At 50.2% G+C, this 27,004-nt stretch overlaps 1 protein-coding gene across 1 annotated transcript in view; it reads left to right on the top strand.

The window, feature by feature from the left end:
• Nucleotides 1-27,004, top strand: part of IGF2BP1 (insulin like growth factor 2 mRNA binding protein 1) — a 699,136-nt gene that overhangs the window by 320,461 nt on the left and 351,671 nt on the right. The window lies entirely within an intron of this gene.

Here is a 27,004-nt window from a genome sequence, read left to right as displayed (position 1 = left end):
AGTATACACCTAATAGAGATCCCTTAGGGTTTATTATAGAGGAGAAATCCCATTTTGACCATCACCATAATAGCAACCTGGACCAATGACCGTCCTTTAATATTAAGTTCACCCAGGATTTACCCGAAACTAAACTACCACTCCACACATCACATAGAAACACCAGACTCTGCTCCAGGCTGACCAAACCCACCCAAACCACCTGCCAACTCCAAAACTAATACAGGCGTTAGGAAAAATTGCCCACCCATCAAACAAAACACCAAATCCATGAATATCATACCTACCACTCGCCCCACTACTAAGTCCGATGATTGTATCTACAAAAAGTAGCAGAGTAAACTCCCTACTGCGATACCTCACGAAGAAGTAAGCAATTGCACCTCAACAAACCCATTGTCGGGCAACCCTGTCCCAGACCTTAAGGGCTCCCTAATAAATGCTATATCCTTAGTGGCTCAGGCCATTGAGATAGCTGACCTAATTCTGACGGAAAACTATGATTTTCTAGCTAAAACTGAATCGTGGCTTCATGCAGCAGCAGGCCCGACCCTCTTGTTTGCAGTACCTGATAACTATACCGTTCTCAGTGCAGATCGGGTTGACGCACGACGAGGAGGTATAGCTCTCATAGCTAAATTACCCTTATCTGACTCCCAAATGCTCACCATCCACCTTATTTACAGACCTCCAGGCCCCATCGGGACATTCGAGGAGGATATCTCCACTATCTTATCTAAAAACTCCTTCTGTACTCCTGCTAGGGGATCTCAATCTGGGTTTCAATGACACCAACGACCAGCAAGCCACAGCAATTACCAATGTACTTAAGGAACTTGGCCTTACCCAAAGAGTGACTCTATTTACACAAGACAAAGGGAGAACACTCGATTGGGTGGCAGATTTGGACTGTAATGTCTCTATTACTGCCATAAGCCCACAGCTGTGGACAGACCACCTCCTTATATCATTCACATTAACAGTTAAAACTGCGACATCTAAAAATAACCCACTGGCTCCTCTCAACCTAACTAGGAATAAAAAAAGTAACGGCAGATAAGCTCTTACCACTTGTATTACTGACTCCCAATTCACTGCCAGACACTAATGATACTACTACTTTAGTAGATGAATAAAATAAAACTGACTAAAGCCTTAGATACCATTGCGCCCCCTCCCAGCCCCTACAAATCAGGAAAACCAAACCCAGAGCACACTTGAACTCTTGGTTCAACCCTCACCTCAAAACCTTAAGAGCTGAGAAAAGAAAATGTGAAGCTACTTTGAGGCATTTACCCTCTGAAAATAAATCTACCCGTACCAATATCTCCTCACTTTATAAGAAATACTTTTTACCAAGCAGGAAACCTACAACAGGATTCTTCAAGCACAAAGTAACTTTTTGTAATCTTGAAAGAGCTTGAATCCTCTTTGCCTGTGGCTGATAACTGCGCAAAGGATAAACTATGGTGCTCTAATATACTGAAGGCCCTAACCAACAAAGTCACTACTCTTCAAGCCAAGATTGCTGACAAAAAAGCTAATTTACCTAATGTCAACACACCAACTAGTATGCCTATGATCTTGCATAAACCACCACAACGCTTTAGCTTTGCTAGAGTCTCAATTCTTGAGGTTGAAAAAATCCTCCTCTCCCTCAAACCTCAAACTGTCAGGGAGATAAATGCCCAGCTCACATTTTTAAAGATGCTGCAAGAGACTTTGCACCTTTCTTAACTAAACTGATCAATGCCTTTATTCTCATTGGGCATTTTCCCGAGCAATCTAAAGGAGTCCTGGGTCCTCCCCTCCTCAAAAAACAATTGCTAGATCCATCCATACCCACCAACTGTAGGCCTATCACGACAGTGCCATTCCTCCTTAAAATCTTAGACCGGGTGGCATATCTCCAGATACAGGAATAACTAACTCAACATCCTAGGAGTCCGCCAATCAGGCTTTAGGCTGCAACACGGCCCTGAAACAGCGTTGATTGATCTTAAGGCCCAGATCGACCAGATTAAGGCTACTCCTACTACATTTCTCGGCGGCCTTCGTCTTGGTTGACCACAAGGTCCTATTTAATAACCTCAATTCAACAGCTCACTTTTCTCAAGCCATAGTTTGGATCCAATCCTTTCTGAGCAACAGGACTAAATCTTCTCGCCATCAGCAGCAGACCCCATTCGATTACATGTGGAGTGCCACTGGGTTCCTGTGTCTCACCCACAATGTACAATATATTCACAAAGCCCCTTTTCAAAGATCTGGACTATCTTGGTGTCACCTACACTAACTATGCAGATACCCAGATTATCATACCGCTTACCGGGGATTATGACCAGGATTTGGCCTTGGGAAATGAAATCTATCTCCTCTTTCAGGCATGGATGGCTCGCCATGGTCTATGCCTAAATGATGACAAAACTGAGCTTATTATTCTGGGAACTACGTTCAACCTTAATGAACTTGGGAATAAATACCTCTTAACATTGATGGCAACATTATCAAAGTTGCGAAGGAGGTAATACTAGGTTTTTATTTAGACTCCACACTCTTTCGTCAAACAGGTTAACTCGATGGCCTCTGCTTACACCTGTAATATAATCAGAGCCAGCCAACCGTTCCTATCAAACAGTTGCACTATTCTGGCTCGTGCTCTAATTTTGTCCAAACTGGACTATTGTAACTCCCTATACCTGGCTGCCATTAAGTACATTATCAACAAGATTCAAGTTCTCCAGAATAATGCCTTCAGAGCGGCTCAAAGCGTATTTAGAAAAGAACACACATCTTGGGTAAGGAGACAGAATAAATGGCTGTCCACCAGTGACATAATTCTGCTTAAAACGGCCTTAACACAAGTGCCTTAACAACGCTGCACCTTGCTACCTTAGGGAGAGAATCAATAGAAAAACGTCCAGTCGACCCACCAGGACTGCAAAGAAACTGTTTAGTTGTACCTAGGTTCAAAGTGACCAAAGCAGGAGGGAGCAGTTTCCCGGTCAAAGCAGCATAGTTATGGAATTTAACCCTCCCTTCCCCCCCTTCCTGAGGGTGGACTAAACCTTTCTGAAATTCAGGCATAACATCAAATGGCTGAGAGAAAAAGACCTCCGACTCACTCACCTAATCACTGCTACTCTACCACTTACTAGTGGGCTCTGCAAATAGTTCTAACAATGCCTTTGCTGAACCTCAACCTTGTAAATTATGTATTTTTTTTTTGTGTATTGATGATTCCTTTTGTATGTATATACCTGTCGCATAATCCTTTGACGCATTGATTGATCTGTAAATATTGTTTTATGTAATTGCCTAACTTTAAGCTGAAAGTAATCATGTTTCTGATGTTTGTCAATCTGCTCAGAATCACATGCTGTGCATAGGTCCGACATCCAATGGTCACTGCGGAGTATTGCATTTTGTTTTTCGTAGTCGAAAAGGGGACGTCGACAAGGCGTGTCTGTAACGCTGTCCCTATAGTGACGTGCGTTGTACCCACAATCCCTCACGCGTCGAGGTCCCTCAGATTGTTTTTTTCCGCCCAGCTTCTGGTCGCCTTACGCGGAGCTCCTAGAGAGACATTGCAAATACTTACTACGGACCTCGGTCCTTAATTATACTTATTATATTGTTAAAGATCCCTCCCCTCGACGTTAGCTGTGAAGCGGTTTCTCCGCCGAGCAAGTTTTCGACGGAGGGGAAGAGACGGAGGAGATCCTTCGGCGCTGCCGAACACGTGGCCTGGCCTCGCCGGCCAACATACAGTAGGGAGAGTGGGGGTTCGAACTTTTATCTTCTCTTTGAGAATGTCTTTCTTTCTCCCCTATCTTTCCCTTGGGGTTGTTATCACCAGTTATTATTGCCTCAGCTATGGAGAGGACACCTTTTAAGTTTTGCCCACGCTGTAGGGGCAAATACACTTGGAAGGACAAACGCAAGCTCTGTAATTGTTGCTTGCCCCTCGATCATAAGGAGGACAGCTGCGTGGCCTGTAAGCTAAAGAAAAAGCCCCTGTTAGTCAGTCTATTCTGCTCCTGGCTTCTATAAAGAGAAAAATAACTCCTTCCCTTTCCAATCCGGCCTTAGTCAGAGGGGTCAACCCTCGGATAGAAAAGCTCTTCAGCCCTTCGTCCTCTGACCCTTTGTACATCAGAGGACATTCTATTCCGGACTCCTTCGTAGTTACTAATACAAGAAAAAGAGCGGGGGTACCACTATCCACTAGTGAGGCACCACCTGACAAAGAGGGCAAGAAGCTCTATGCACTTGGGAAGAGAATCACAACCTCCGCCGCCTTCTCAACTAGGATTGCAAAAAACAATTCCCAACTAGCTAGCTACGCAGATGCACAGTGGAGCAAGCTGCACAGCGAAGCAGAGGACGCACCAGAACCCCTGCGTTCACGCCTGTTAGCTATAATCTCAGAGGGAACTCTTGTAAACCAGGGCATCGTAAAGAACTCCTTAGATGCCGCAGAGACGGCTGGACATTCCCTGGTTCAGGGAATACTTCTCAAACGCCATGTCTGGCTGCGTAATTCGGGATTTAAGCCGGAAACCCAGGCTTCCCTGATAAATAAGCCCATAGAACAAACATCTGTTTGGGAAAGCAGTTGATGAGGCCCTAGAACATGCGAAGAAAGAGTTTGATACCATCAAGACTCTTGACCAAATTTCTAGGCCCCCTAACAGACGCAGCTATGGCAATAGATGCTCCTTTCGTGGCCAACACCAGCAGCAAAACCAACAGCAATTTTACTCTACCAACTGGCCCTCTAACCAGGGTAGCAACACCCAGTTCAGTCAAAGAGGCCAACGCCGTGGCAAAGGAAGAGGTCGCGGCTCCAGCCCCAAAGGTTCCACGCCCAATACCAACAAATGACCCGAAGATTCGGGTCCCCTCCCATGCATCACCGATCGGGGGCCGGCTAACATCGTTCCTTGCAGCATGGGAGGGAATATCGTCAGACCGCTGGGTATTATCCACCATAGCCCACGGATACTGCATCGAATTCAACGGTTCCCTGAAGTACAGACCCCCACGGAACCGATGCATGACACCGGAACACCTCACTCTTCTTCTTCAAAAAGTAGAAGAGCTACTGAAAAAAGAAGCTATAAAGGCTGTCCCCCTATCTCAGGTAACAGAAGGTATTTATTCAGTGTACTTCCTTGTTCCCAAAAAGGACTTAACCATGCGCCCTGTATTAGATCTGCGCCCAGCGAACAAGTTTGTCAAACCCCAAATGTTTCGTATGGTGACCTTGCAGGAAGTAATCCCACTGTTATCACAGGGGGATTACATGACAACACTGGACATGAAAGATGCATACTTTCATATTTTAATGTTGACAGCGCACAGAAAATACCTCAGGTTCAAGATAGAGAACAAACACTACCAGTTCAGAGTACTACCCTTCGGGATAGCATCTGCACCAAGGGTATTCACGAAAGTACTGGCAGTGGCAGCGGCCCACCTGCGCAGGTTATCCATCCCGGTATACCCTTACCTCGACGACTGGCTCATAACAGGGGATTCTTACGAAACATGCTTCTCCAATACCCAAAAGACCGTAGACCTTTTGTCCCAACTGGGCTTCTCCATCAACGAAAAGAAGTCCAGCTTAGACCCCAGCCAAATCAAACAATTCCTAGGGGCTCTAATTCGAACAAAGGACGGCCTCGTCTTCCCCTCCAACGAGAGGGTCCAAAACATGCTGTTTCAGATCCCCCATTATGTGGCAGGTCGAGAGGTTACGGTACGCAAAGCAATGCGTTTGCTAGGGATGATGGCGTCATGTATTTATCTGGTACCTCACGCGCGCCTGCGCATGCGCCCAATGCAAGAGAGGCTCTACAGCCAGTGGTGTCAGGCCAGCGGACAATGGGACGATCGAGTGGTGGTCTCGCAGGCCTTGGTTCTCTCGCTACGGTGGTGGACAAAAGAAAACCTGTTATTAGGGAAGACTTTTGCCACACCCGCAGTGGAAGCCACTCTAACCACAGACGCATCCCTTACAGGATGGGGGGCTCACCTATCCCATCAGACTGCTCACGGGGTGTGGACTCCGAGCTTAGCATCCAAGCATATAAACCTGCTGGAACTACTAGCGGTGTTCAAAGCACTGAAAGCCTTTCAGGAACACTTACAAGGAAAGACAGTGATGGTCCTCACAGACAGCACCACAGCCATGTACTACCTCAACAAGCAAGGGGGCACTCACTCTCCAGGACTGTCCAAGCTGTCCCAGAATATATGGAAGTGGGCTCTCAAACACAACATGTTCCTACTATCACAACATGTACCAGGGGAACTCAATCTGCTAGCAGACAAACTCAGCAGAGACTTCCCCCTGCCCGAAGAGTACGAATGGCAATTGCACAAAGACATCGTCTTAGAAGTCTTCACGCAATGGGGATTCCCGGAAATAGACCTGTTCGCAACCCTGGAGAACTCACAATGCCAAAGTTACGCCTCCAGGTACCCCCAGAACCAGTCCAAGGGGAACGGTCTGTCGATTCAATGGTCAGGGAAATTTGTTTACGACTCCCCCCCCCCCCGACTCCCCTTCTCAACAAAGTGGTGCACAAGATGCACCCGGAGCAGGTTACCATGATACTAGTGGCCCCAATGTGGGCCCGGCAGCCATGGTTCGCTCACTTGATGGAGATGTCCCTATCTCCCCCAATGAAACTTCCCTGCCTGTACAACATGCTGTCACAGGACAAGGGCAGGACACTGCATCCATGCCCTCAGACCATGAACTTAGCAGCCTGGCTCCTGAGATCATAGAATTTGGACATTTACAACTCCCGCAGAGATGTATGGACATCCTCAGGGAAGCCAGAAAACCTAATACTCGCCACTGCTATTCTAGCAAGTGGAAAAGATTTGTCATCTGGTGTAGAGATAAGAGCATCAACCCGGTTGACTGCTCTCTCACTAACATTGTTCTGTACTTGACCCATTTACTGGATTCAGGTCTAGTGTTCAATTCCATTAAAGTCCACCTAGCGGCACTTTCTGCATACACCACTTCCCAACTTAGTGTCGTGGTGGAAGATACCAGTTATCAAGGCCTTCATGGAGGGGGTAAAGAGAATACACCCTCCGATAGCTAACCCAGCTCCCGGATGGGACTTCTTAAATGTGGTACTTTCTAGACTCATGGGCCCTCCTTTCGAACCCATGCACAAGGCAACTCTTAAATACCTCACTCTTAAGACTGCTTTCCTAATAGCTATCACCTCCATTAGGAGAGTAAGTGAACTACAGGCTCTTTCTGTACTAGACCCCTTCGTAACAGTTCACAAGGATAAGGTGGTTCTACGCACACACCCAAGGTTTGCACAAAAATTCATCTAGAAATTTCATGTAAACCAGTCAATAGAACTACCAACGTTCTTTCAAAACCCTTCCAGCTTGGGAGAAAAAAGTCTGCATACACTAGATGTACGCGGAGCTGTCATGTTCTACATGGAAAGAACCAGACCACTGAGAAAGACTAATCAGTTCTTTGTCTCTGTGGTAGCAGGAAGAGAAGGAGATGCAGTTTCAAAGTCCACTATATCTAGATGGATTGTGCAATGCATCACTCTGTTACACTCTTGCTAAGAGAGAACTACCCTTCAAGCCAAGAGCACATTCCACTCGAGGCACTGGGGCTTCCATAGCGTTCATTGCAAATGTTCCCCTTGAGTCCATCTGCAAAGCGGCTACCTGGAGTTCTGTGCACACCTTTACAAAACACTACTGTCTAGATGCACACTCTAGATCTGACTCCCAGGTGGGACAGGCAGTATTAAGACATCTTTTCTCTACTGTTCCTTCTCATAACCCACCGCCAACTCCGGGTACTGCTCGCTAGTCTATGCACAGCATGTGATTCTAAGCAGATTAACAAACATCAGAAGACAATGCATTACCGTAAAAGCATTTCTGATGGTTGTATCTGCTTAGATTCACATGCGCCCACCCTTCCTCCCCGCTCGGATGGAAGGAACATAGACATCCTTTTCTATATTTCTCTCTTTTCTGTACTCACTCACGTCTAGAAGGCTCCCTCAGGGCAGAAAAATACAAACAGAGGGAGACGCGTGAGAGATTGTGGGTACAACGCACGTCACTATAGGGATAGTGTTACAGACACGCCTTGTCGACGTCCCCTTTTCGACTACGAAAAACAAAATGCAATACTCCGCAGTGACCACTGGATGTCGGACCTATGCACAGCATGTGAATCTAAGCAGATACAACCATCAGAAATGCTTTTACGGTAAGTAATGCATTGTCCTCTTCTTGTTCCTCTGCGCCCTGATAGCCCTGGGTCTAGTGCATATTTGTCAGGTTTCTTCCCTCCTTGCCTGCCCAGTCATCTCTTCTCGCCCGGACACAGATGGTCATGCCTGGCGGGGTTTGAAGGTTTAAACTGGATATTTAAGATCATATTCCAATAGTGGCGACCAGATCGATTGAAATTTGTGGAGCTTTCCTTCCTTTGCGGCCGTCACCTTCTTTGCCGCCAGCACATCCAGACCTTGATCCACCATAGAACCAAGTCCGGGCCTTCTACCTACTTCCAGTGTCAGGCGATGGTGATGCACGCTGCCTGCAGCAAGTGGCGCAGCTTCGCTCGTGCCCCAGATTTTCGGTATACTTCTGCAAGTGGGGCCCCCAGAAGCAAGGTTTTGGGTCAGACCGGGATTTTGCTTCCTTTGATACCTTCTATGGTCTCTTCAATTGCTTCCCAGAAGCAATGAATTCGGGGACAATCCCACCACATGTGGAAGTAGGAGCCGTGGGCCCTACAGTTTTCCTAACAGGCCAGGGGAGGCCGAGGCCTGGAAGTGATATATCTGTGCCGGGGGATAGTACCAGCGAACAAAAACTTTAAATCACACTCATTGTTGGTTACGTATGTTGATGAGGTGTGCCCCCGCTGGCCCAAATTGCCACTCATTCTATGTCTTCTAGTTGGTGACTCAGGTCTGCCTCCCATCAGGACATGTAGTCTGGGCGGTGGGAGGTCAGAGGATCTTCCCTCAGGAGGTAAGTTTCAAAATCCCACCTTTGCATAGGCCCTCCCATGTAGTCGGTTCAAGAGGAGTCTGAGCTAGAGTCGCCTTCTGCCTTCTTTCCGGGTGCGTGATCCAGTGGCATAATTGAGCGCATGGGAATCTCTGACTCTAGGAGGTGGAATACCCTTTTCTGATGCTTGTTAATCTTCTGAGAATCACATGCTGTGCATATGGTCCGACATCCAGTGGTAACCGCAGAGTATTGCATCTTCCCTTTCGGGGACCGAAAGGGGACATCAGCATAGGCGTGTCTAACACTATCCCTATTGTGACATGTAGTGTACCCAAAATCCCTCACGCGCCGAGGTCCCTCAGATTGTTTTTTTCCGCCCAGATAACTGGTCGCCCTATAGCGGAGCTCTTACGTAAGAGACATTGTTTATCCTACACCAACTTGTCAGCTATTTCCCCTTAAGTCATTTCGACGGCAAGAACAACTTCGACGAAGACTACGGGGGACTTGTCTACGTGGTGGATTTTGGCAACTAAGATCCGGCGGCTGAAGCATCCCTGTGGCCGAGCCCTCTGGCCGGCCTTTACAATAGGGAGAGTGCAGTCGGGCTGGCCATATTTACGTATGTCTTTCCTCTTTCCCCCTCTTTACCCTATAGGTTTGGTCATCTTTCCCTTTTGCTATGGAAAGGACTCCTTTTAGGTTCTGCCCTAAGTGTAGGGTCAGATACCCATGGAAGGACGAGCACAGGACGTGCAACACCTGTCTCCCCTTGGATCACGACAAGAAGCAGTGTGCAGCTTGTTAACTCCTTCGGCCTAAAAAACTTAAGGAGCGCCGTGTAAAGCGGTGGGCCGCGTATGGTATGTCGCAGGCGGAACCCTCCTTCCCCGCCGCCACACCTGCCGACAGTGACAGGGGCACCTCTAATGACCAAACATCTGTTGCGGATTTGATGGACCTCGAGGCAGACACTTCTAGGTCCGCCACGCACGACTCTTCAAGGCCTGACTGGTCTCGCTTCAGGGACAACACCCGGCGACGGGGGCGTACAAAAACAGTACACTAAACAAGCAACCCCCTCTACCCATTTTGACTGGTACGTCGAAAAAGGTGAAAGCGCCAGCTGGGCCGTCAAATTTCGGCGGATTCCTCGATCGTTCAGATCCAAAGCCTTCCCCGCATCCGCAGCAGCGTTTGACTGGGCATCCCAAAACAAACAAGGGTGCTACCCCTAAATCAAGTTTACACATCGAAGCACAGAATATCGGCATTCCCGAAAGGTCTGGTGGGCCCAAACTACGACTAGGCCTCAAGGTGAAAAACCTACCGATAGACCTTGGGAACCACTATCTCACGCCGAGTTGGTAGAAATCGAACACAGTATCACTAGAATTACTTCGGCGGTTGGGCTTCTACCTATTCTGTCGAAACTTGGGGCAGGCCGCAGGAAAATCTATAGCTACGCCATGGTGCCCCGATTCTCGTGATGACTAAGAGGACAGTCAAGAGCCTCTTTCCAACACCCTGAGTGACATTTGAAGGGTGCTTGGATTGTCTTGAGAATTTATTTTTCTGAAAATCCTTCCCTGAAAAGATCTCGTGGTGAGCCTAATCCTAAATCTGCTTCAGTTACAAGGGGATCAGCCCTCGGTCCCCGTCCATCATGAAGACATCATTCAAATGGATACTTATCAGGACATTTACAGTGAAGATGAAGAACCTTCCTTCCTCCAGGGCTCAAATGAGGACCAGGCGGATGCCACGGACAATTGGGAAGAAACAGGGGAAAAAGGGAAGAAATGGGGACGGACCCATGGATGCTCCTCCAACAAGATCAGGACACTGATGTTCTGTGCCTGAATTCTCCTCCGTCCATTCCGGCTCGCCAGGCCTCACCTATAGACAACCAAATGGCCTTCAATGCCATGTTAAGGAAGGCAGCAGATCACTTTCAAATCGCTACTACAGAGGCGGTGCCTGAGCAGGACTTTGTAGAAGATATTCTTCAGGAGAAACTGCCCTCTAGCCAGGTCATTCCCCTCCTTAATTCTATTAAGAGAAGATTGGCTCCCTCCCTGGTGTCACCAGCTCAAACCCAGGCAGTGAACCCAAGAGTAGAAGTTATTTTAGCCAGCTCCTTTGGACCCTCAATACATTAAAGGGCATTTCGAAGGGATTGTGTCCTCCGACGTATTCCTTATCTTAGATAGATAGAAATCCTTCAGCTTTGCTGGCCTCGGAAAATTTTTTCGCCAGAGGGCGCTGCGCGTCGATGATCGCCGAGTCGATGACCCTCGACGGCCTCCGTGCCGACGTCGACGTCATCCTGCCTATAAAGGCCGCGCGCAGCGTCCGTTGCTCAGTTCCGTTTTTCCGCGCTTCGTTGTGCCTCGGAACACCGTTGCTCAGTTCTCGTCAAGATAACGTATATAATAACTACTATTTACCTCGATATCGATGGCATCCTCCTCCGACCCGACGACCCCTCGGTCCGGTTTCAAAAAGTGCCGAGACTGCGGGAAGAAAATGTCGTTGACGGACCCTCACAGGGTCTGTTTGTGGTGTCTGGGAATCACGCACCAGAGTTCGGAGTGTGAGGAATGCCTTTCCATGACGGCGAAAGCCTTGAAGGAGCGTAGGGGGAAGCTCGAGAGAGGTAGGTCAACTTTAACTTCCTCGAAAGCTTCTTCGGTAGAGTCGAGACGTTCGTCTCCTCACCATAAAAAACACTCTCGATCTAGATCACGAAGTGGCTCCCACCACTCGTCGACATCGAGACACTCGAAGAAGAGACGTAGGAGATCCCCTTCGTCATCTTCGTCGAGTTCTCCTGAGAGAGTTCATTGCCCCACAAAACGCAGCTCGCAAGCTGAGTGGGAGGAATTCAGGAAAAAGATGCTAAGCGTCTTCGAGAAAGCGGCCTCGTCCCCCTCGAAGACAGCTGAGGGTGATACCCCGGGTAAAAAACCCAAAAAATCTAAACGCCGCGAGTCGCAGTACCCGGCGGAAAAGTCAACCCGAAAGCGCCTCGAGCCATCGGGAGATAAAGCATCATCGACGCCATCGTCGAAAACTCCTTCGAAACAGAGGTCGGCGCCATCGACGCCGTTGTCGAAGGATTCATCGGCGCATCAGTCGATCGAGTCGACGCCGACGTCGACGCCGATATCGACGCCGGTGAAGGAAAGAACCACGGCTACTCCACAGCCAACGGTTAGACAAAAGACCTCCGACTCGACGCCGAGAACGTCGACGTCGTTCTCGAGCAAGACTCCGATCCTTTCGAGTTCTTCGAGGCCTAGTACACATTTCTCGACGCTTTTCACGGCGCCTTCGAGTACTTTCACGTCGGTGTCGACGACATCGACGTTTTCAAGGCCTGTGATGATGGCTCCTTCTGCATTGGAAATGGGGTTTATACCATTCCAAAAACCAATGTATCCCCCTTTAACCTCGATTTTTGAAGAAAGGGAGGATTCAGACCAAGATATTGATTTACAGAGGACCACATCACCAGAGCCAGAGACTTTCGCCTCTGAGGAAGGAAGATTAAAAAATCTTCAGGATGCACTTCAGGAAGCTAGTGGCTTGGACACTTCTCCTGAAGCAGAATTTATCAAACCAGACCCAGGAGAACATGCGGAGACTCCATATAGAGCTCTGATGTCTAGAATCATAGAATTTATGGGTTGGTCTGCACCTTCTCCTGCCTTTCAGCAGGATGACCTCACTGACATACTGGACAAGGGCCCACAGGAGGATCCTGTGGTTCCATTTCACTCTGCTCTACAGAGAAGGATTTTGACAAACTGGGAAACGCCAGAAATTATCCCGGCAGTAAATAAAAAACTGTCAACAAAATACAGGGTGGCTAGTTCTGACCCTGAATATTTGTCAAAACACCCTACTCCTGAGAGCTTGGTTGTACAGGCTGCAACCTCATCAGGCAGCACATCTGCATACCCCACTGCTCCGCAGGATAGGGATGACAAAAAGTATGATGCCATGGCTAAGAAGGTTTTTTCTGCCTGTAGCATGGCGTTAAAGTCTATTAACGCGACCTGTACGCTCGCTAGGTTCAGCCACACCCTTTGGGAGTGCGCTTCATCAGCGGCTGACTGCCTCCAAGAAGGAGAGGAAAGGGACGCATTTTTAAACATCATCAGGGATGGTAAAGATGCGATGTGCGAGACCCTACAAACTGGCCTAGATTCTGCTGACAGTATCAGCAGGGCCATGGCGGCAAGTACCACAATCCGCAGGCATGCGTGGTTGAGGAAGTCTGGTTTTGCCTCTGACGTGCAGACCAGGCTTTTGAATATGCCCTTTGACGGTTCTACCCTCTTTGGAAAGAAGGCGGATGACAGTTTGGAGAAACTGCAAACGTCCAAGGCAGCAGCCAAGTCATTGGGAGCTGCTATCCGTCAGAATACCTTTCGTCCTTCGGGATCATCGTGGAGAGGACGGTCCTTTCGTTACTATTCCTCATATGGAAGGGGCAGGGGACGACCGGCTCAAAGAGGCCAAGGAAGATTTACCCGTGGTGGACGGGGTAGGGGAAAGAAAGCCGCACCCGCAGGAGCAGGAGCCACTTTACCTTCGGCAACTGCATCAGCCGCTTCAAAACCACTCTGAGGTCTCCCCTCACAGAACACCAGTAGGGGGCAGGTTAACTCACCATCTGACGGAATGGCAGGCTATTACGTCAGATGCTTGGGCTCTGGAGACAGTGGCCCAAGGTTACTGCCTGCCCTTCCTACATATCCCTCAGAGTCATCCACCGGGGAACAACCCTTTGAAGCTTCCAGATCCGCTCCTCTTGCAGGAGGTTTTAGACCTGCTAGAGAAAGGTGCCATAGAACTGGTACCTGTAGCGGAAAGGAACAAGGGTTGGTACTCCCCCTACTTCATAATACCGAAGAAGGACGGAGGACTGAGACCCATCTTAGACTTACGGGAATTGAACAAATTCCTCCGAAAGGACAAGTTCAAGATGGTGACTCTCTCTCAGATCCTTCAGGCCCTCCAGCTTCAGGACTGGTTGGTATCTCTAGACCTCCAGGACGCTTATTTCCATGTGCCGATCCATCCCAGGCACAGGAGATACCTGAGGTTCGCAATTGGCAGCTCTCATTATCAATTTCGAGTTCTGCCATTTGGGCTAACCTCCGCCCCGAGGGTCTTTACCAAGCTAATGTCGGTTGTGGCTGCAAGTCTAAGGAGGGAAGGGATTCATGTCTACCCTTACCTAGACGATTGGTTGATCAGAGCTGTATCTTCGGAACAGGCTCAGAGACAACTAGATTATGTTTGCCACTTCCTTCACAAGCTGGGCTTCTCCCTCAATTTAAAGAAGTCACAGATGATACCATCACAGAGACTCCAATTCATTGGAGCAGTCCTGGACACTTCCCTGGGAAAAGCCTTGCCACCAGAGGTGAGGGCTCGAGATATTCTGCAGATGGTCATCAGATTTCAGAATGCCCAATATCTCCCAGCCTACGACTTTCTGAGGTTGCTAGGCCTCATGGCATCCTGCATATTCCTCGTGCCGGAGGCTCGCCTGAGAATGAGATCCCTCCAGTGGGCACTGAGAATTCAGTGGTCACAGTTCTCAGGAAGGATGACAGATCTCCTTCGGATCCCGGTCAAAGTAGCCCGAGACCTTCAGTGGTGGGCCTGTCGGGAGAACATCCTGAAAGGAGAAATGTTTTGGCAACCATGGCCGGAGATAACAGTAGTCACGGATGCCTCACTCACGGGGTGGGGAGCTCACGCCAACGACTTGACCATCAGCGGTCGTTGGTCTCCATCGGAGTCCAGACTACATATCAACCTGTTGGAGCTGAGAGCCATCAGACTAGCGCTGAAGGCTTTTCTGCCGTCTGTACGGGGAAGAAACGTCCTAATAATGACGGACAATACAGTGGCCATGCACTACCTCAACAAAAGAGGAGGCGTAGGCTCACTACCACTGTGCAGAGAGGCGATGCAGCTCTGGTTTTGGGCAATTCAGGAAGGAATCTCTCTATCGGCAATTCACCTAGCCGGAGAGAAGAACTTGACAGCGGACGCTCTGAGCAGGCAGAGCACAGTCTCTCACGAGTGGGAGATGGCTCAGGAAGTCCTTCAAGAGATCTTCGCCCTTTGGGGAACCCCTCAAGTGGATCTGTTCGCCACCAGTATCAACAGGAAGTGCGACAGATTTTGCTCAAGGGAATTTCCCCCGAGAGGAGCTCTAGGAGATGCGTTCGTAGTGGACTGGGAGTTCCCACTTCTGTACGCGTTCCCTCCGGTCCCTGTCATGCCTCAAATGATCAGGAGGTTGAGAAGGTTTCGGAAGACCATGATCCTAATTGCCCCGGATTGGGCCAGGAGAACGTGGTACCCGGACCTTCTAGACATGTCCATCTGCCCTCCAATTCGACTGCCATACAGAGAGGATCTTCTCTCGCAGAAGGAAGGTCAGGTTCTCCATCCAGCCATCAAGACCCTCAACCTTCACGCTTGGTGTCTGAAAGGTTGAGGTACAAGGATTGGGACCTTCCGGATGATGTTATGGAGGTGTTGCTTTCGGCCAGAAGGCCGGCAACTAAAACTCTATACCGCTGCCGTTGGAACAAATTTTGCAGCTGGTGCAGAGAAAAGAATATTGAACCCTTTTCTTGTGGTACACCTATGGTGTTGTCATTCTTACTTTACCTGGCTAATTCAGGCCTACAGGTTGGCACAATTAAGGGCTATCTCGCAGCGCTATCAATCTTTAAGCGCACTGCAGAGGAGCCTTCATACTTCAAAATTCCATTGGTAATACAATACCTAAAAGGATTAACTAATGTTTATCCCCCGAAACCTTTTCAAGTTCCCTTATGGGATTTAAACCTAATTTTAAACTTCCTAAAGGGTGCCCCTTTTGAACCACTACACTCTTGTTCATTGAAGCTTCTCACCCTCAAAACTGTTTTGCTAATAGCATTGACATCTGCTAGAAGGGTTAGCGAGTTGCAAGCCTTATCGTGTAAACCTCCACATACAATCTTTTACAAGGACAAAGTTGTTCTTCAGGTGAAGCCTAACTTCCTCCCGAAGGTAGTCTCGGAGTTTCACATCACTCAGAAGATTATATTACCTTCTTTCTACCCTCCTCCTCATCCGGGGAAGGAGGAAGAGAGACTGCACAGGCTGGACCCTAAGCGAGCCTTGAGCTTCTATATCAGCAGATTGGCTAAGATCAGACAAGCAGACCAACTCTTTGTAGGTTATGCAGGACATAAGTTGGGCCTTCCAATAACAAAACAAACCATCTCCAGATGGATTATTTTAGCCATTCTGGAGTGCTACAAATTGGCAGGAAAGGAGCCTCCTCAAAATCTAAGGGCTCATTCTACCAGGGGTATCGCAACATCCTCAGCCCTTCAAAGAGGGGTGCCAATTCGAGATATATGTGCGGCTGCCACATGGTCGTCCGCACATACATTTACCAAATTCTATAGCCTGGATTCCTCCTCTAGTCAAGAAACTAGATTCGGCAAGGCTGTGTTACACTCTGTCCATTCTGGAAGGGTAACATAACTTTTATTACTCCCGCCTCCAGTCACAATACCACTGCTATGGGAGTCTATCTAAGATAAGGAATACGTCGGAGGACACAATCCCTTCGAAGAACTAGTTACTCTTACCTTGTAACGTTCTTTCGATGGGATGTTCCTCCGACGTATTCCTTATCGACCCTCCCATCCATCCCCGCAGTATGACTTCCTGTGGGTTTGCAGCCTATGCTCCTTCAAGGTGATTAGTCTAATCCAAAAACATTACTGGGGACTACAAAACGGAACTGAGCAACGGACGCTGCGCGCGGCCTTTATAGGCAGGATGACGTCGACGTCGGCACGGAGGCCGTCGAGGGTCATCGACTCGGCGATCATCGACGCGCAGCGCCCTCTGGCGAAAAAATTTTCCGAGGCCAGCAAAGCTGAAGGATTTCTATCTATCTAAGATAAGGAATACGTCGGAGGAACATCCCATCGAAAGAACATTACAAGGTAAGAGTAACTAGTTCGTCTCCCCCGATTCCATGGTGATGACTACCACCTGGAAACGGGCAGGAATACCCCTTGCTACAGGGGGAAGGCGCCTCAGATGGAGAATCCAAGAGGTTATATGCCTTAGGTTAAGTGGGTTACCTCAGCTGCTGCATATACCACCCGCATAGCGAATAACACTACGCTGCTGGCTAACGCTCAATGGAACCTAGTACAGGAAGGTCTCCAGGAGGTCCCAGAGCCCATCAGGTCAAAACTTCTCAGTATTGTGGCCGAAGGCAGGCAAGTGAATCCAGAATGTCATAAAGAACACTCTGAACTCTGCTGAAACAGAGACAGGTCTCTGGCACAGGGAATCTTACTTAAAAGGTACGCTTGGCTTGAAACCTCAGGGTTTAAGCTTGAAACACAGGCCGCTGTCATCAATAAACCCATTGAAGAAACTAACCTTCGGAAAGGCGGTCGATGAGGCCCTAGAGGAGGTAATGCTCATCGGTCCTTTCGAGGGCAGTCCTGTGCAAGTCAGAACTATGGCACGGGAAATTTTAATGCTGGACAAACTTCAGGAACCCCTGCATACTACCCACCAAGGGGTCAGCAACACGGCAAAGCCAGAGGTATAGGCCCCAGGTCAGATCCCCTCCCATGTCACCCCGGTCGGGGGGTGCTCAACATCTTTACTCACGGCATGGGAGGGGATCACTTCAGACCAGTGGGTCATAAAGACGGTCGCCCACAGGTACTCCGTGGTATTCAACAACCAACAGGAGTAACAAGGGATAACAGGCGTATCTCAGTCCTATGGCCTGGCCTGTATATAACCTTATACTAATTTAAACATCAAAGACCATAAAACTCGTAAATCTGTGTTAGAGTTCAAGTGTACAGTTGGTTAACAAAACTTCATTTCTTACCTATATCTAAATAAGAGGACCAAGTGTCCGTATTTCACAGCAATGTGTGAGGAGAAAGAATTCAATTCTACTCACTAGGACATAATACAATCATAAATATTTTTATTCATATATCAACACTGTATAAAAAACTTATAAAAATCAATTATATAGTTCTAAAAATTCAAAAATTCATCAGAAGTACCTGTGACAGTGCAAATCTAGATTAGGTACCACACAAATATCATATCTCAAAGCAAGAATACCTCAGACATACTTCATTCATACGCACTCAAAACATTCCAACCTTCTCATTTTTACTACATTCAAATTTATACCGTTGTGATATGATCTGATTAACAATGATATACAAAATAGGATTGTTTTCCCCAACCCAACATGTTTCTTTCTGTACTCAGATTATTATGCAGAAATTCATCAGGGGTTAAGTATATCCTGTGTATTCAGCATTGAGATATTTTTCAATGTAGACCGCCGAACAGCAGCAAGAACTCTCCTATAGAAAACAAACACAGAAACACGCTCAATCATGCTCTAAATGCAATAATATACTGATTGATCTTCGTACTATTAATGGACGAAGTGCACAACTAAAGAGGTAATTCTAACCTCTCTAATATCGCCTTCTGAACAGAAGAGGTCACTATTACCAAATGGTAAACTAACTAGGAGACCAACTCAATTGGTCTAATCCTAACATACTCCCACGATTGTGATCACTGCTGGACTCGCCCATACCACCAAGACCATATGGTTCTATTAGACACACTGTGGCGGTGTCATTAATTTTTCATAATCACAGTTGTGGTCCGAAATAGACAAAGAGAGGAAAGACGATTATCTTCTAACCCAGTCACCAAATATGGCTCTGTTACAGAAAACCAACAGGTGGATAGTAAAGTATGATGTGTCATATACTTCGAAAAACATAGTGAACTCACTGTTTGAGAGCAATTCCAATTCTTTCGGGTTTACGTCTCTGAGCATTAGTTGGTCAGTCTACTATTTTTTAAATAAATGTAGCTGCTATCAGGCCCCTCGTAATAGGAGGTCTTGAGTGTCCAATATACTGTGGACCATCTCTATGGAAAAGAAAGAATAACAATAAAATGGCCTAATAGCCATTGAAACCCTTTTATGATGTCGAGTTTCATTTTCAAAGGGTATACAGCAAGGGTCTATTAATACAATCTCTCTCTCAAACTTAACAAGGTGGCCATAGCCGTACCCACCTTATCGCTGACAGTAATCACTTCTAGCAGTCTTCATTGTGTAGAGCATCGACGCGACAATTAGATGTCGTGAGCAACCAATGGGACGTGTTCTCCTCATATTACGTTCCACATTATGCACCCAATCTGTGTATACAACAAAGCGGGAACTGTATTTTAGTTTGAAAGGTTCAAACTCCAACTATTATACATTTAAGTTCCATTCTAAGTCATACTTGTTACCTGATAAAGGTAAGACTAAGTATTGTGGATCGATCTAAATACGCATACGTTCTCAATCCAAAAGTATCAGTAATTCCATAATCTATAAGTAAACTTACCGATAAGCGTTCGTTAGTGTCCCTAGTCGGTAGCTTTACGGATAGCCGACTGCATCTGCAAGGCAGCTATAAATACGCTCTATAGTCAGACGTCTAGTCACATGACCACCGCGTATCAAGCGTCATTTGATATAAGGGATCGGCAACAAATTCGCCAGACCTCCACAATTCATACCACGGAGCCTCTCACCGGACCATCTGGAGATCCTGAATCAAGAGGTGGAAGCCCTGCTGGGAAAGGACGCCATAGAAGCTGTCCCTATTCTTCAGGTAAACAAGGGTATGTATTCAGTGTTCTTCCTTGTACCCAAAAAGGACTTCCATGCGCCCTGTTCTAGACCTACGCCCAGCGAACAAGTTCATAAAACCGCAAAAATTTTGCATGGTAACTCTACAGAAGACATAAAAGATGCATACTTTCATATTTCAATGTTGCTAGCACAGGAAATATGTAAGGTTCATGGTAGAGGACCATTACCAATTCGAAGTACTCCCCTTCGGCATCGCCTCTGCGCCAAGGGTGTTTACGAAGGTCCTGGCAGTAGCAGCAGCACACCTGCGCAGACTATCCATCCCAGTTTACCCTTACTTCGACGACTGGTTCATAACAGGGGACTTGTACGACACATGTTTTTTGAACACCCAAAGGACCTTCTGTTCAGTCTGGGATTCTCCATCAATGAGAAAAAACCCAGTCTAGTCTGCAGCTAAGTAAAACAATTTCCGGGGGCTCTAAACCAGACGAAAGACTGACTCGTCTTCCCCTCCAACGAGAGGGTTCAGAACATGCCTTTTCAGATTACTCCATATGTAGCCAGTCGGGAGGTGACGTTGCGTAAAACCATGCGTTTCCTAGGGTTGATGGCATCATGCATATACTTGGTTCCCCACGCGTGCCTGTGCATGCGTCCCATGCAAGAGTGGCTCAACAGCCAGTGGTGTCAGGCCAGCGGACAATTGGAAGATCTGGTAGTTGTCTGGCCAGCCCTCATTCTCTCTGCTGTGGTGGTCAAGGGAAATCCTTCTGAAGGGGAAAAACTTCACCCCTGCAGTGGAAGCCACTCTCACGACACAGCTCACTGGGTGGGGGGGGGGCCCTCACCTGCTTCAGCAAACAGCGCATTGAGTGTGGCCCCCACAAGTAGCGTCCAACCATATAAACTTGCTGTAACTATTGGCGGTGTTCAAGGCATTAAAGGCTTTTCTGATGCAACTACAAGGGAAGACGGTGCTGATTCTAACAGACAGCACTACAGCCATGTATTACCTGAACAAACGGGGGGGGGGAAGAGAGACACTCTCCAGGGCTATCCAAGCTGTCCCAAAACATTTGGATATGGGCTCTCAAACACAAGATGTTTCTGTTGTCCCAACATGTTCCAGGGGAACTCAATCTTCTGGCAGACGTGCTCAGCAGAGATTTCCCTCTGCCCATAGAGTATGAATGGCGTCTGCACGAAGACCGTGCATCCAACGCCTTCGCAGAATGGGACTTCTCCAGCATGGGGTCTGGCATGGATTCACATGCTCATGAATATTCCCCGTCGTCAGGTTGGGAATCCTCGGTAAAGAAAAGTCAGTATCAGTTTCGTTTCTGATCTCTTTCGTAGTAGTAACCAATAACTGATTTCTGTGTCATACTGACCACAGCCAATGACTGCCCTCTCACTAAGCCCCGCCTCTGGCAGCCATCCTCAGATTTTTACTGCACGTTCAAGTGTTTGGGAGTCCTCGTGCTTAGCTCTCGAGCTTTTGCTGCGTGTTTCGCGCTTTTTCAGGTGAATTTTCACATTTTTTCGGTTAATCGAGCCTCAAGCTCCACCGTTCCTACTTCCGTTAACGGGGACCCGTTGCGGGATTTTCCTACGCCCCTCAAGGGTGAAGATTTCGTCGAACCAACTTCTTGGAGGATTCCAGAAGATTTGCGGCCTACTTCAAGATGGCGCAGGACGTGAGTTCGTCACCCGGACCCAAGCTGTTTCGCAGCTGCCCTGGATGCGGGTTGTATAATGTGTTTAAGGAGGACGAACATTCGCGATGCCTCTACTGTCTTCATGGGGACAAGACTCATGTAGAGAAGGACTGCCAGTTCTGCAAGAACTTGTCGGAACGGACCATGAGGGACCGTCGAAGCCATCTCGCCAGCTGGTTGGAGAAGGGCTCAACGGGTGAGAAGAAGAAAGGGTCCGAGCGGGCTTCTAAATCCTGTGCGGGCGCCCCGGCGACGGGGGCCCAACACCAGGCCAAGCGCCGCGAGTCCGCTGGCTCCGGGAGCGCTGAAAGGTCAGGCTCTTCGGTCGCCAGGCAGGGCGCACCTTCCCCGGCAATGTCAACCATGAGCCAGCGCTCCGGGTCGGGGAAGAGGAAGTCCGAGACCCCGGGTAAGCTTTGGGAGAAGCCCGTCTGGTCTCGGGAGAGGGGGAGCGAGGCGTCGCCCCTCCCCTAAGGAGAAGGCCCAGGACGCACCTAAGGTGGTAAAGGCCCCTACCCAGCAGGCAAAGGTCTATATTGAGGTGATCGCGGCGACTCTGGCCAAGCCGGCAGAGGCCCCGCCAGCGGAGACTGCCTCCAGGACTAGAGGTTCCCTGCCGCCAAGGAGGGTATCCTCTTTTCAGCCCATCGTCAAGGCCCCTGTGATGGAAGAAGGGGGGGGGCCACGGTAGCCTCCTCGAGCTCGGAGTCAGCCTCGGAGGGGTAACTGACCGAGGTCGCGAGGAATCTCGAAGTCCAATTCGAGAGGGTTCGATCCCGCAAGGAAGATCCTCGGGAGATAACCGAGAAAGACGACGATGGCGAGGAAGAGCAGCCTTCCCTTCCGGCGCAGCCGGAACCTAGGCCTCAGGATAGCGCTGCGGCCATTTTGTTTGCGATCCAGTCCTTATGCTCTGAGATGGACGAGATTACCACGGCCCAGGCCGGAGGACCCGCAACCTGGCCTGTCGGGAAGTCCTCAGAACAAGCGACGGAGGACCCAACCCTCTCCTCCGCTCGCCCCCGTAAGGCCTGCAGTCCCCTCCTCATCCTCCCACGAGTCGGGAGATGACGGTGCGGTGGGCTCGACGACGGGTTCTGACGGCGACGGAGCGGGTCTCCCGTCGCACGGGCCTCTCCGCCCGACGAGATTGGCTCGTTCCACGCCATGATCGCCAGGGCGTCCGAATTGTTCCAGCTCTGCCCGGAGGAGCAGAAAAAGGAAGGTTTCCTCTATCAGCGCCGGGAGGCCAAGAGGAAGACTGTCATTGCGGTGCCTCTAATCAATGACATTTGGGAGGAGGGCCTGTCGGTCCTCAAGAACCCCTCCACGGCACCAGCCAAACGGGACCGGTACGAGAAGAAGTAACGGGTCCCCGAGACCGCTCCCCTGTGCCTCAGGGCCCAGCCAATGCCAGACTCGGTCGTCTCGGCGGCGGCGAAGAAGAAAGCTGCGGGGTCAGGAGCCTCCACGTCGAATTCCCCGCTGGACGGCGAGGGAAAGGTTGGACGCCATGGGGCGACGGGTCATTTCGTCGGCGGCGACGACGATTAAAGCGGCCAACGCCCTGGCGATCGTGGCCCGTTATGACGGGGAGCTCTGGTTTAAGCTGGCCCCCATATTGGACTTCCTACCGGACGACAAGGGGTCCGAGGCCCTGGAGATACTTCAAGAAGGCGAGGTGGCGTCGGACCACGCCATAACGGTGGCAACCGATATTGCCGATACAGGGTTCTGCCAGCTGGGCAACGGAGTTTGCCTACGACGACTGGGTTGGCTCCGGGCGACCGACTTCCGTCAGGACGTCCAGACCAGGGTGTTGGACATGCCGTTCGACGGCAGCAACTTGTTCGGGAGGGCGGTGGACGAATCCCTCCAAGCCATAAAGACGGACACGGAAACGGCCTGCGCCCTAGGAGCCCTTCAGCAATGATTGCCTTTCGGAGCTCCGGAGGCAGACAGGGGGCCTCCAAGGGATCCAGCGGTGGCTCGTACTACCGCCAGGCGGCGCGCTCCTCGTCTCAGGAGGCCTACAGGGGTCGCGGCAAGCAGGGAGGGCCTCGTCGGAAAGGTGGGCAGGGCGGCAAGGCCGCCATCTCCAAGCAGGACTGAACCGGCCGTGGCGTCGGGCCCCCACCGGGGGGAGGCCAGCTGACGAAGTTCATCGGCGTGTGGAAGTCCATCTCCACCGACCGTTGGGTGCTGGATACCCTGGCAAGGGGACACTCTATCGAATTCCTGAAGAAGTGCCCTCAAGTTCCACCTGTGGCCAGGAAGGAAAATCACGTCCCGCAACTGCTGTTGGAAGTACGGTGGAAGTACGGGCGATGCTCAGGGAAGGCGCCATCGAGCTTGTCCCGAAGAGGCTCCGGGGTGTACTCAAGGTACTTCCTCGTCAGGAAGAAGACGGGCGGCTGGCGCCCCATCCTGGACCTTCGTCGTTTTGAACAAGTACATCAGGTCACGAAAGTTCAGGATGGTCACCCTCCAGCACGTGCTGGGACAGCTGGAGGAAGGCAACTTTCTATCGTCGCTGGACCTGGAGGATGCTTACTTCCATGTTCTCATCCTCAGAAGTCACCGAAAGTTCCTCAGGTTCGTCGTCCAGGGACGCCACTACCAATTCAGAGCACTGCCGTTTGGATTGAAGTCGGCCCCCAGGGTCTTTACCAAGTGCCTAGCTCCTGTGGCGGCGCGGCTGCGCCTGCAGGGGATTCACGTCTACCCCTACCTGGACGACTGGCTCATCCGCTCAAGGACGAGGGAACTCGCCGTCGAACACACTGCGCGGAACGTCCAGCTACTCACAGACCTGGGATTCGCCATAAATTACCCGAAGTCCCACCTGTGCCGTCGCAGGTGGCCCTGTTTCTGGGAGCGAAGCTCGATACAGTGAGGCGCCTGGCGGCACCATCGGAAGAACGTGCGAAGACCATTCTGGGCAAAGTGCAGCGCCTGCTAGCCATGGACGTGGCCAGGGTGAGGTCCATTAAGTCCCTCCTAGGGATGATGTCCTCTTGCATCTACTTGGTGCGCCTCTGCAGACTACGGATGCGCCCTCGTCAAGAATTTCTCGACGCCCGTTGGATGCAGGCGACGGGCACCTTCGAAGACAGGGTCCCCCTCGACGAGGTGTTCCGGCGGGTGATTCAGTGGTGGGGCGTTCGAGCACACCGCATGGCAGGCACGGACTCAGACGCCGGCGTACCAGGAGACGTGATGACGGACGCTTCCCTGGAAGGTTGGGGCGCCCACACCGGAGATCTCCACGCAAGAGGCCTCTGGCTCCCGGAGAAGCAGCTCCTGCACATCAACATCCTGGAACTCCGAGCCGTGTTCTGGGCTCTCAAATCGTTCCTCCCGTCGCTCAAGGGCAAGGTGGTGCGGATCTTCACAGACAACACCACGACAATGTTTTACATACGGAAGCAAGGAGGCACCAGATCCCCAGCCCTATCCAAGGAGGCACAGGATCTGTGGCACTGGGCGATCGCCGTGGGGATGTTCCTGGTTCCCTTCCACCTGGCAGGAGAAAGAAACATTATCGCCGACTCGCTCAGCAGGGAGATCAGGTGGATCAACTCCCGTCGATGGGGCAAACCCCAAATCGACCTGTTCGCAACAGTGACGAACTCGAAGTGCCAGAGGTTCGCCAGCAGGTTTCCCCTGCCGAGAAGCATGGACGATGCGTTCTCGGTCCCCTGGGATGGCCTATACCTGTATGCGTTCCCTCCGTTGCCGTTGCTGCTTCGACTCATCAACCGGCTCAAGAGGTCCCGGTGCAGGATGATCTTCGTCGCACCGGCGTGGCCGAGGCAGATCTGGTTCCCGGACCTTCTGGACCTGTCAACGTCCCCATCCATCAAGCTGTCGGCGGACGCGGATCTTCTCTCCAGAGAAGGAGGCGCCATCTTCCACCACGACCCGGCGTCGCTGAACCTGCAGGCTTGGCTCCTGCAGCGCTAGAGTTTGGAGGGTACGATATACCGGCCGACTGCAGAGAGGTTCTTGCAAAGGCCAGGGCGTCCTCGACTCTCAAATGCTACGGTCACAAGTGGAAGAGGTTCTCAAGTGCTGCCATACCTGCTATCGCTGGCAAAGGCTGGGCTGGCCCATGCCTCATTAAGATTCATCTGGCGGCTATCTCCAGATATACCAGAACCACAGGACGGACGTCCCTGTGGTCCCATCGACTGGTGAAAGAGTTTATGAAAGGACTGTTCCGGTCGTTCCCGCCGGTGAAGGCCCCGGCCCCGGCGTGGGAACTTAACATGGTGCTGACCAGGCTCATGGGGCCCCCATTCGAGCCGATGCACTCCGCACCGATGAAGTTTGTGTCGTGGAAGACTGCATTCCTGGTGGCCATTACCTCCGCACGACGAGTGGGAGAGATCCAGGCCCTATCCTGCAAAGCACCGTACTTGACTTTCCATGCCTCGAGGGTGGTGCTTAGGACGCACCCCTCCTTTATGCCCAAGGTGCCGTCGGACTTCCATCTTAACGAGCCCCTGGTGTTACCTGTTTTCTTCCCGTCTCCTTCGTCGCCGGCTGAGAGGACTTTGCACTCGCTGGATGTGGCTAGAGCGCTGATGTTCTATGTGGACCGCACAGAGTTTTCGGAGGACATCACAGCTATTCGTGAACTTTGGACCTGTGAATCAAGGGAAGGCTCTCTCGAAGTCTTCTATTTCCAGATGGCTCTCCGTCTGCATCATGCACTGCCACCGGTTGGCTAACCGACCGCTGCCAGGCCGTCCGAGAGCCCATTCGACCAGAGCGATCGCTGCCACTACGGCGTTCCTGTCTGGCGTACCCCTGCTGGACATCTGCAGGGCTGCTACGTGGAGGTCGACGCACACCTTCACGAGATTCTACTGCGTCGATCGGGACTCCAGGGAGGAGTACAGGGTCGGCCAAGCAGTGCTGCGCAACCTGTTCGCTTAAGGTGAGCCTGGTGAGGAGGTAAGAGACCCTTAATGTTGTTGTTGTATTGCTTAATGTTGAGCCTTTTTGCCACCTCCCGTGATTGTGCATGTGTGTACTGATATGTATTCTTATATTCATGAGCATGTGAATCCATGCCAGACCCCATGCTGGAGAAGGAACAAGTTACTTACCTGTAACTGTTGTTCTCCAGCATGGGTCTGGCATGGATTCACATGCGAACCCTCCCGCCTACCCCTCTGCGGCTCTTCACTTGGTCATACTGCCACTGTACGTGCTACCAAATCTGAGGATGGCTGCCAGTGGCGGGGCTTAGGGAGAGGGCAGTCATTGGCTGTGGTCAGTATGACACCGAAATCAGTGATTGGTTACTACTACGAAAGACGGATCAGAAACGAAACTGATTTTTCTTTACCGAGGATTCCCAGCCTGACGACGGGGAATATTCATGAGCATGTGAATCCATGCCAGACCCATGCTGGAGAACAACAGTTACAGGTAAGTAACTTGTTCCTTCCCAGAGATCGGTCTGTTCGCAACT

Source organism: Ambystoma mexicanum, chromosome 13 (assembly GCF_040938575.1).
Source record: "Ambystoma mexicanum isolate Mex_15411 chromosome 13, UKY_AmexF1_1, whole genome shotgun sequence".
In the NCBI taxonomy this organism is placed as follows: Eukaryota; Metazoa; Chordata; class Amphibia; order Caudata; family Ambystomatidae; genus Ambystoma; species Ambystoma mexicanum.
This window is presented reverse-complemented; position numbering and strand designations above follow the sequence as displayed.